The sequence below is a fragment of the Malania oleifera genome, chromosome 13 (genome assembly GCF_029873635.1).
Source record: "Malania oleifera isolate guangnan ecotype guangnan chromosome 13, ASM2987363v1, whole genome shotgun sequence".
NCBI classification, from domain to species: Eukaryota; Viridiplantae; Streptophyta; class Magnoliopsida; order Santalales; family Ximeniaceae; genus Malania; species Malania oleifera.
Window position 1 is genome coordinate 41317168 of NC_080429.1, and position 12850 is coordinate 41330017.

Here is a 12850-nt window from a genome sequence, read left to right on the forward strand (position 1 = left end):
ATGTTTTGAAGGAAAATATTATCTTGAAAAAGAAAAATGAAGATCATGGCAAAGTAATCAGAGGAAAAGAAAACTCCAAGAAATCTTTGGGAGTTAAGAAAAATAATGTTTCCAAAAAGAATTCAAAATCCTCTCATAATCACAAGGTTATGCCTCAACAAGTAAAAATAATGAAATTAAGTCAATACCCTCACATGAAAACAAGATTTGTTTATATTGTGAAAGAAATGGTCATATTAGGTATTTTTGTCCATTTAGAGGAGCTAGAGGCAAAGAAAGAAAAATGGAATGGGTTGGAAAGAAAACCAACCCCTTGGAACCCAAGGAGGAATGGGTGCCAAAAGGAAACACATAGGCTCTTTAAATTGTTTCCTTAGGACTTAGGATTAGGAATTAGGTTTAGGTAGATTTAAACCCCACCTAGGTAAAAGTATTTGATGGGCTCAAAGTAAAAAATCCCAATTTTTGAATTGTTTAAATTACTTTGTTGGTAACTTTTGAAAATCATGCCAATATTGATGAGTTCAAATTATAAAACCAATGTGATGCTTTAATTGTATATGTCATTATTAATTGGTTTCTTTTTGAAAATGTTGGCTATTATTTATGGGATAAATAGCATGTACTCCAAGCTTATTAAATGGAAATACCTTGTTTTTCTCATATAAGTTACTAAGGTTTTGAATTTAAGTTTAAAGGCATGGTACGATAGGTAAATCCATCTCTTATGGAAAAGAGATGTATTCTTAGTTACATAATTCATTTTGATGATATATGGTCTTGTTTGAATACATAGTAGAATATCTAAACATAGCATTCATGAATTGAATTTTAGTAAAAATAATCATAACAAGTGGCATTCTAAAATGAAGCATTTATTTGTGATATCATATGTTTGAAGAATACCTTCCTATTAGTGGCAAATTAGGAGAACATGTCTCCTATTTTCTAAGAGCATTGTCAAATAAAGTCAAATGAATTGAAAAGGTATATCTTCCTCCTTCTACTTTATCTCATGCCAAGATTCATGATTTACATCTTGTGTTAAATTCTTTATTGAATCATGGGTTATATTTGCATGCTATCTTATGAGATATCTTAAAAGAAAATTTTTTTTTTTTTACTCATAAGATTCTTGTTAGGTTGTAAGGGTAATAATGTTTTAAATGCTTAAATAGTGTTTTGTGCTTAGAATTTTAAATTTTAGTATACATTATTATTATACTAAGAACCTTAGGAAAATCAATCCAATATGGGATCTTTAGTGAAACATCAAATCTATTTCGCTTAACATATATATATATATATATATATATATATATATATATATCATTATAATTGGTTATTATATGATAGTATTGGCTATTGCATAATTAAGTAACCCTAAATGGACAAAGGATCTTAACTAGTTAAATAATTTTTTAAATGCTATATACATATGCTTTTGTATGAATATCCTAAAATATAGCATATTTTGTCCATCATACAAAATTGAGTTTTAGGGAATTAATTATAGACTTTACACATATAGCCCTAAACTCATCTTAAAGCTTAAATGATTAATATATTCAGAAGATCATAAATTTTTTGTGCTTGGACTGTATAATTGAGGGGAAGCCGCAAATCTAAAGTTCATCCAATAAATACTTCATTGTATTGTGCTTATTTTAGAAATGTCTCATTTTGAATGCTTTGTGTGAACTGAAAGCTTACTATCCATTTACTTTCTAAATATGATGAATAGTTTATATTGATTGAATATATTGAACTGCATGCTTGATTTGAACGTCATCTGCTTGGCCGACGTAGATTTGTGCATTGCATGCTGGTAGTTGACTAGGGTCTTGCATGTTGAATTCATTGATCTATTTTAGACATACATGCTAGCTAGTCGACTGAAATTATGACTTCATAAGACTTATTTTTAAATTCTAAATACTTTTGAAAATCTTATGTAGTATTAGTATAGTGGCCAAGTTGAACTTAGTGCTTTAATCTTAAGTAGTCACTTAAGTTGGTTCATGCACATTGTCATTAATGAATATTTATAAATGATGCATGATAAAAAGATCATTTGCATGCAGATTCATTGGTAATTATAAGTCTTTGCATGTTAAAGGATCATGGCTTGAAATCCATTGCATGTGGGTTGAACTTTAGGAATTTTTTATAATGCATACTGAATAATTGAATAGGTAGTCGTGCATGTTGAATCCTAAATGTTGACCCCATGGGTCATACCCTGTTATGATTATGACAAATACTTAGGTATTTATTGTCTCTCAAGTTTTTGTGCAGGGTTATATTAGCTTGATCATTTGATGGCACGTGAAAGCTTGAAGACTGAAGACTCAGAAGATCTATTTTATGTTGTAATTGATGTTATATTATGGGTCTGTAATAGGAATTAGGATATCGGTCTGTAATAATCTCTGCATATCATGCATGTAGGTATGTGTAAGCTCAAAATAACCGTAAAATGACCATAAGGACCGAATGGCTTTAGGACACCCTTCGGTCGACTGACGTCGGATTTTTGGGACTATCTCAAAACGGCCTCGGTAAAGACCCTAGTATGACCTTAGGTCCCAACACTCATACACATCATATAAAATATAGGAGTGTTAAAAATGTACTTAAATTGAATATTTATAAGGAATTTGAGAGAGCTCGGGCAACCAAACCCTAGGTGAACAAATCACCTCAAGCGCCCGAACTGTTGAGAAGTCAACAATTTGACCAGGCTTCGGGCGACCGAACCTATTTTGTGCATATCGCCCTCGGGCGCCCGAACCCTTCGAAAGGGACATTCCACCAACTCGGGTGACGACCTTTTTAGTTCAAACCAAGCCTCAAGCGACCAAACACATGAATTTGGGCTACCGAACCTATGACCGGGCACCCAAAAGTCCGAAGCAAAACTCTTTGTCTTTAATTCAGGCCACCGAACCTGAACTCGGGCTGCCGAACCTATTTAAAGACCTTTATTCATTGTGTCTATTCGGGAGACCGAACCTCGGTTCAACTACCCAAACCTCGCGTGGGTTAAAAATATTTTAACCGTGGTAAATTTGGGTTAAGTTGGGTTAATTGTGTTTAAACTATTTGAAACTTTTCTAAGAATGCCTAATAGGTCCCAAACGGTTATATTTTTAACCTTGTCTATAAATATGGGTTCATTTGTGAGGATTAGTAAGAGATTAGCATAAAATCATTAACAAAATCCTCTCTACTTCAAAATCCTATTCTTTCCCAAATACTCTCAAATTTCTATTCCCTTGGAACATTCTAGTATTGTGAGAGTATATTGGTTGTGCTGGTATTACTAATACTCCTAGTGTGCTTGTGTGATTGAGATATTGTTTTTGGGTAGTTTAGCTTAGGTTTATGCCACAAATTTTCATACTATAAATCTTGTGTTGGGATAACCTAGTAAGCTTAGGATATTTGCATCTTTGTTGCAAGTGTCCAATAGCTTGACTTTTGTTGTGCAAATATTTTTTCAAACAAGCAAAACATTTTCAAACTAGTATTGTGCTTATTTCATTAAGGAAAATCCTTTTGAGCTAGTTTGATTATTTGATTCATATATTTGGAATATTGATTTGTGTTTTGCTTAAATTCCAAGGTATTGCTTGTTTAGAACACTCGTGAGCATATTAGCGATCATATCTTGTTGAGTGTGGTTTGCTTAAAAATACACATCACTGAACTTACATTTACCTACATTGTTGATGTGCATGTGATTTATTAAGTATATTGCGCATATTGGGGTACTCATCTGCTTTACTTGAAAGCATAATCACTGTACCATTGTTTGTATTTCAAATACTGTTGTATTTCCAGGCACAGGCATGAAGAGAGAGACTAGCCCTTTGAAATAGTCCCGGATTGGCTTAGACTCGGTTAGGAAAGTTAGGTGGGCCATCCTGGTAAGACGTGTTGGTTGAGATTAGCTCCTTAATTGACCTGATTGTGGTTGAGGTCACCCCTGTGGTTATTAACCTGGTTGTAATTGGTGCCGCTCGACCCTTTAAGTGAGTCATTAGTAGAATCCTCGGGCTTGCGAGCTAGAGGCGGGGACATAGGCATAGTTGGCCGAACCCCGATAACATATCGTGCGTGTGGTTTACATTTCCAAAATTTATTTTATGCACGTGTATGTTTAATTTCTAAATTGCATAGATTGACCCTAGGCTATGTTATACTGTTGTTAAAACCAGTAGACCTAGGAAATAATTTTAAAATTCCAATTCACCCCCCCTCTCGGGAATACACCAAACTAACACTAAACATTGTATGCTATATCGAAAAAACATGCATAATTTGCAAAAAATCATTTGAATTTTCCTAGAATTCTCTAAATTATACACATGCTCTTTACCAATTTGTTTGGACACATTTACCATGCTTAAATTACAAGCATGAATATTTTGTGCTTATTTTGAAAATGTCCATTCTTGAATTATCATTGAATGATTGATCTACAACAAATGGTTTAACTTCTAAATCATTATTCATGAGTTTGGAATGAAGTCAATCTAGACTTTTCTAATATTATGGTTTAGCACCCAAAATTTTGGTATATGTGTTTAGCACATACTCACCTTACACTATGGAAACTAGTCTTAATAGGCTCTTAGAGTATTTTTAGGATAAATGATTAGCACCTCTCTTTTTGATGATGATCAAAGGGGGAGAAGATATTTGGAGTTATCCATGGGGGATAAGATTTATGGTGTTATATATGTGAGGGAAAACATGATGTATGTGTGGGGGAAAATATGCATGTAATGTTATAAACTTTCAATTTTATGGAATGCATGTTAAAAGCTCAAATGAACATGAATTGTTTTTATGCCTCATATGCATATAGTAAGGGGGAACAAATTATAAATATCATTTAACAATATGCATAAATTAAGGGGGAGCTTTAAAACATACCTCATATAGAACACCAATGGTTTGCCATCATAAAAAAGGGGGAGAGTGTTAGCCTTAGTGGCTACATGATCTCATTTGTCTTGTTTTGATGACAACAAACCATTAGTGGTTCTAAGTAAGCTTATCTTTGCACAATAAGCCTTAGTAAGAATAAATACAAATGCAAAGATTAAGTAAATTAGTAATAGGTTATACATCATCAAAAAGGGGGAGAATGTTAGCCATAGTGGCTATACCATCATTGTTTAATGTGTTTTGATGATATTAAATTATATGTTGTTCGTAGTGTTTTCCTATCTTTCCAGATCATGTTTAGTACATGTACTTGTACATGAATTATGGGATCAAAGGCAAAGATTGGACCAAGTAGACGTCAAGAAAGAAAGATAAAATGGACACGTACTCGAAATGACCCAAACACAACCAAAGGAAGCAAAATTATATAATTATTTGTAATAAGGGTTGTGTGAGGTAGTATGTTTTGTAACTCTTGCGAGTGTGTTTCTTGCATGATTTCTGAGAAAGAGTTGAGCAAAGCACATGCATACTAGGACACATGAGTTTATAGAATTGCACTAAACACATAAACACAAACTCACATTTCATGGCTTTCAAAGTTAAACTTAAAGAGTTTGTTAAATGAATCCTAAACTCAAATATGTTTTCTAAAGAGACAAGTTTTCAAACAACTTGGTATTTTGAACATCTTCGTACTTAGTCCCAATTTTATCAAAACGAGTCTTGTGACCTAAAGGTTCAAAGAAAGTCAATTATATTTATAAAAGGACATACTAAGCATATAAGATATCAAAATGAGTTTTCAAACGTGTTTTATTAATCAAGATATCTTATATTCAAAAGGAAACTCATTTGGGTAAGTTTTAATCTTCATTAGAATTAATACATTTCATATACTTTTTTCCAAGAATGTTTTGAGTCATTAAAACACTTTTTTGACAAGGAAAAACAAAACAATCGTCACTACCATAGTGCAGCCTTAAATCCTGAATACCTTTCGCTATTTTGGGCATAACTTTTTCTAAAAAAGTCCAAATGGGATGATCTTGGTGTTTCTAAAAATCTAAGGCAAATTTCCACAACTTTCATGTTGATTACTTTTTATGATTTAGGAAGTTCGTCAATGAACACGGGGGATTTGTCGACGAGTCCAACGGGCAGAATGACGCTAACGGGTGGAAAGTAGCTATTTTACCAAATAAAATATCTTTTCTTCCCCCCAACGGCTAGCTAATGGCTCCTAAGGCTCTTGTGCCATAAATACAAGCTATTAGACTTGTATTAACATAGTTTTGAAGGCTTTTGATCATTCTTAGTGAAAAATATCTTTTTACACCAAAACCTAAGCACCTAACACTTTGCATTGTTGTTCTTCATTCACAAGTGTTCATTCTCTCTTGCTCTTTAATTGCGTTTGATTCATTAATTGAAAGATAGTGTGAGGTTTGATTTGTATTTAATATTTGCCTATTTAAGGAGCATCATATTGTATTTCCATCATCTTCTTGTAAAGGTTCTTTGTGAACCATTTAGTGAAGGTTTTTTGTGAACCGAAGAGGCTCTTTGTGAGCGGGTTGGGATTTGTTCCCAAGTGAAGGCTCTTTGTGAGTGTGGTAGGAATATGTTCCCGAGTTGTAAGGCTTTTCCACCGGTGAAGGAGTTTCTTAGTGGATTGTGGAATCCGGTTGGTCTCAAGGCGTAGACATGGGCTTGGTGCCGAACCATGTAAAAATACCGGTGTTAATTTTCTCTACCCTTCTCTTCATTCTATTTTTCTTGTGCATGATTTACATTTATTTATATTGTGTTATAATTTCTTGTATCTTTCCAAGAGTTTTTTTGTGTATAGAAATATGCATTCAGTGAAAATAGTCTATTCATCCCCCCCTCTAGACTGTATACTCCAAGCTGGGACTTCTAACAGAATGCATGTTTAAAGCTCAAATTTACATGAATTGTTTTTATGCTTCGTATGCAAATAGTAAAGGGGACCAAATATAAATATAATTTTACAATATGCATAAATTAAGGGGGAGCGCATAAATTAAGCGGGAGCTTTAAAACATACCCCATATAGAACACCAATGGTTTGTCATCATCAAAAAGGAGGAGAGTGTTAGCCTTAGTGGCTACATGATCTCATTTGTCTTGTTTTGATGACAACAAACCATTAGTGGTTCTAAATAAACTTATCTTTGAACAATAAGTCTTAGTATGAACAAACACAAATGCAAATATTAAGTAAATTCTTAATAGGTTAGACATCATCAAAAATAGGGAGAATGTTAGCCCTAACAGCTATACTATCTTGGTTTATATGTTTTGATGATATTAACCTATTTGTTGTTCTTAGTATTTTCCATCTTTACAGATCTTATCTAGTACAGGTACAAAGTGTTGGATACACCGAGGTACCAAATGAGAAGCAAAGATCGGACCGAGTAGACATCAAATAGGAAAGATCAAAAGAACACATACTTGAAAAGACCCAAGCATGGCCAAAGGAAGCTTAATGTAGTCTTATATGTTTTGGGGGAGTGTTTGAGGTAGTCAATATTGTAACTCTTGCGGGTGTGTTTCTTGCATGATTTCAGAGCAAGAGTTGAGCAAATGCATGCATACTAGGACACATGAGTTTATATGATTGCACTAAAATCACAAACTCAATTTTCATGGTTTTCAAAGTTAAACTTAAGAGTTTGTCAAATGAATCCTAAACTCAAATATGTTTTCAAAGGGACAAAGTTTTCAAACATCTCGGTTTTATAAACATTTTCATACTTGGTCCCATTTGTGTCAAAATGAGCTTTTGTCCTAAAGTGTTAAGAAAATCAAGAATATTTTATAAAGCACATATTTAGCATATAAGATATCAAAACAAGTTTTCAAATGTGTTTTTATTATCAAGATATCTTATATTCAAGGTAAAACTCATTTGGACAAGTATTAAACTTTATTAGACTTAATATACTTCATATACTTTTGTCTAAGAATGTTTTAAGTCATCAAAAGACTTTTTGACAATGAAAAATCGAGCAATCGTCATTTAACGTATTGCAACCTTAAGTCCTAAACATCTTTCGGTATTTGGGGCATGACTTTTTCTAGAAGAATCCAAATAAGACGATTTTGATGTCTATGGAAATTTAAGAAAAAATTTCACAACTTTTGTGTTGATGACTTTTTCTGATTTAGGGTTACAATTGACCAAAACAGGGGAATGGTCGACCACTACAGTGGAATCGTCGACCAACAATTCCAGTAGCGATTTTTCCTCACAAACCAGATGAATGGTCAACCAGTGCAGGGCAATGGTTGACCATTGGGGGAATTGTCGACCATAGAAAGTGAATGGTAGACCAGAGGCCTCGAGCCTAGCGTCCCAACGGGCAGAAAATGGTCATTCTTGTTGGGGATTGTGTTGACTTTTTGAGTCTGATCCCTGTTTTGATAATGACAAACCACAGTATCCCACTTGTGTAACTGAGTGTGAACAAGTTTATATTTCTGTAATTACAAGTGATGAATGCAAAATGGAAGCCATAAAGAGTACTGAGAAGAACACCAATCGGTGCATTCCATGGAGCATTGAGGAGCAGAAGACACGAAGACTTTATCTATTTTTTGGGCTGTAATAGTAATTAGGGTTGAATGTGCATGCATCTTACATGATCTAAAATTGAAGCTCTACCTGACCGTCGATTGACCATAGGATGTCCAAATAACATGAAAAACTCTTTTCATAAAATGTCTAACTTATACAAAGATTTTTAAATAGTTTAAAAGTTAAAAGAAGGCAAATACTAAACTTTTCAAAGGGGTCGGTCAACCGGCCAATTGACCAAATATTTGAAATGAACAATTTTCTCACTCAATTAGATCTCATCTCAAACTATGTTCAACATGAAAATTGTGGCATTTTCCCATAGCTTTTGTTTGATACCAAGAACGTCCAAATTGGAATTACATAGAAAATGTTATGGCTAAAACACTAAAACGTGTCCGTAACACAAAAACTCCCTTTATGTTTCTTCAGTCTCATTGATAGCCATTTTTCTCAAACCAAAACTCATTATCTTAAAATGTGTTCAACATGAAAGTTATGGGATTTTCTCTTAGATTTCTATTGATATCAAGAATTGAATAGTGTCCATGTAGAAAAGTCGAGGCCGGTCGACCGAACCTTCACTTCGGTCAACCGAAACTCGCGGATTTCAAACTTTGGTCGACCGTACCTTGAGCTTGGTCGACCGACCTTCTCGGGAAAGCGTCCCAATGGCCGAAAAACGACTAGTTTTCAAAATAAAAATATATTTTAAGGTCCCAACGGTTATATAACGGTCACAAGAGGTTTTTGCCTATAAATACAACCCCAAAACACTTTAAAATTGTTGGAGAATCCCTTTGTTAATTTAGTTTATCATTCTTTGATTCTCCCACACTTCTATACCCCATTTGTTCTTTAAATTCTCATTTTTCTCCTACTCTTCTTTTATTTGAAAATCATTTTGGGAGAAAATATTCTTAGGGGTTTTATGTGAAGAGGCTTGAGAATATATCATATGCGTATATAATGCTTGATGGCCTTATTCTTTCATTTGTATTATATTTTCAAAGATTAAAATGTCTCCTATTCTCTTTTTTGAAAACCATTTTTGGGGAAAATATTTTTGGGGTTATATTTGAAGAGGCTTGATCATATAACATTCTTTATATGTATATTGCTTGAAGGCCTTTCTATTTTTCATGTTTTTAAAGATTAAATTTCTCCCATATTCTTTTATTTGAAAAAATATTTTTTTGGGGAAATTTCTTGTGAATAATGTCTTGAAGGCTTGGGCTAATTTTCTTGCTCATATATTTTACTTGAATGCCTTCTTGGGATTAATTTTACTAACATCAATCATTTTGAAGAAAATCCTAATATTCTCCTACTCTTATCTTGAAATACATTTGTTGGAGAATTTCTTTGGGTTATACAAGAGGAAGCCGTGAGCATATATCAATTTAATATATACTTGCTTGAGAGGCTTCTCCTTTTATTTTATAAAAGTCAATCATTTTGATAGCAAAATCCTAGTTTCTCCTACTTATCTTGAAGTATATTTTTGGAGAAACTCTTTGGGTTATTTAAGAGCTTTGAGCATATATTCATTAATATATATTGGCTTGAAAAGCTTCTTGAAAAAAAAAAAAAAAAAGGGCTAAAGCATACATTCATTTTTGCTTGGTAACATTATGATTTGAATTTGAAAAGGTCAATCATTTTATAAAAGAAAATCATTTTCCAAACTCTCAAGTTTTACTTGAAAAATACTTTGAGAGAAAACCCACACACTACATGAGCTTCATTTCAAAATCATATGAGAGTGCATATTAGACTTTAATGTTGTACATCCTTGCTTAGTTTAAAAGCATTTTTTTGTACGCAAATTCTATTAAATATATTTGTATTCTAGGCGTGACCTGAAGAGGGAGACTCGCCATGTGAAGAGTCCCGGATAGACTTAGACCCGGTTAAGAAAGTCCTGGACTGGCTTATACCCGGTTAAGAAAGTTAGGTGCGCCATCTTGGTAAGACATGACGGTTGGGTTTAGCCCGTTAATTGAACTGAGGAGTCTTTGCCCCGTAAATGAGACTTGTTCGGTTCGGCCTGGAATTGAACTGAGAAGTCTCTGCCCCACAAGTGAGACTAATTTGGCTCAGCCTAGTAATTGAGCTGGGGTTTTCCTCGCCCGATAAGGAGAGGATGTAAAAGGCTTTTACTCTGCCCAGTTAAGTGAGCATGTTATAGTGGAATCCTTGGGGATAAGCCCAAGGCGGGGATGTAGGCTGATTTGGCAGAATCTCGATAACAAATCTGGTGTCGTTCTGTCTCTATCTTATTTAAATTCCTGTACATTAATTTCAGCATGTGTATGAATGTTTATTTAATGTCAAAATTATTCTCATGCACACATTTAATTTAAATAAGATACTACACACGTGTATGTTTGCTTTTATTATTAAACTCGATTTACATACACGTATATATATATATATATATATATATATATATATATATATTGAATGGGATATGAACTGTGGTGAATCGATGAAACATTTAAATTAGCTGAAAAGTTTTAAAACCCAATTCACCCCCCCCCCTCTTGGGATCACACCAATTCAAACAATTGGTATCAGAGCCAGGTTGCAACAAGCCTAAACACTATTTGCATAAAGATTGCAACGACTCATTTTTCGGTGTATCCCTATTTTGAGGGTTAATGCCTTACAAATCCTCCACTGGTTTTGTTGCGTAGATTTTACCATGTGATTATCGAAAATGATTTTGTAAAATCAAATGATTGGAGGATTTGGATAGTGTTTGTCTTGCTTATCATATCCTATTGAAAATGTTTTCAAATTGCAAATTTCCCAAATTTTGAAAATGAATTAAATTTGCATAACATGTGTTTTAATGCATATCATCTGTGTGTGTCATGCATACTTTTTTTTGTGCCTTAGTCACTAATGGTTTTGCAAGTTCATTCTTTTGAATGTTGAGGTCCTTTGGGAAACATAAGAGGTATAAGAAACCGAGAGAGAGATGAACACCACTCTGAGCTTAAATGATTAAGAAGGAGTAAAATGGAAAGGTATATTTTCCTCCCTCTACATTATTTGATACTTGATTCACATGTTGTATGCTTTATGTTCATTCTTACTATGTGAATCTTGTGATGATTGCATACCATCTTATGAGGTGTTTTTTAAAAGAATTTTTTTTAATACTCATAAGATTTTTGAAATTGTTATACATAGGGTTAGAATACTTTAAATGCCTAAATAGTGTATAATGCTTGAAATTCTAAACCTAATATACACTATTGTTATACTAAAAACCCTAAGAAAATCTAGCCAGCATGTGAGTTTTTATGATCTTATCCAATCTGAGCTTAATATATATATATACATATAACTATGATTAGTTAATACTTGATAATATTGGCTAATGCATGCTTATATCATTATTAGTTCTAAATTTAAACCTTATAAGCATGTTTAAATAAAATCCCATTCAAATGGACAAATTGATTTTAAAATGTCATTATATTCATAATGCTATATGTATATGCATTAAAATTTGAAAAATCTTAAATATAGCATGTTTTTTCCATCGTACAGATTGAGGTTTAGGGAATCTATCATAGTATTATGTATCATACTACCCTAGACTTATCATGGAACTTAAACGTTTAATCACATTCAAACACATTCATAAGCTCATCCTCCCATTTGAAAATATCAGTTATGCTAGATACTTAATTAAATATAAAACTCTTTAGCTACATAACCGAGGGGGAGCAGAAAATTTAAAATTCATCCAATAAACATCTTAATTTGGTGCTTATACTTTTTGGATGACTTTTTGTTGAGCTAAATGCAAATATCCATTTGTGCTAAATGAATATACTCTATGATGGATGGATATTGTTTGAATTTGATCTGATGTGAGCTAAATGCCTATGTCCATTCTTATTTAAATGACTAAAGTTTCTCATGAATGGATATTTTGTTTTTAAATAAATACATATATCCATCTTTTGATTTAAGTTCAATTATTTTTTATGGATAACTTATTTGTATTGAATGCCACTATCCATTGCTTGCCTGATGATTATATCTTCATATGGATAGTTTATATTTTATTTGATGTATTGATTGAACTACCTGATTGCATACTTAATCTAGAATGCCTCCAACATGATGGATGCAGTTGATAAGAATTGAATGCTAGTAGTGGAAATAGGTTCTTGCATGCTTAAACTAGATTATTATTTGTTGATTGTGTGAATCTATTTGGCTTTAGGTACATAGTAAATTTGGGAAATGTCCGATTTACAG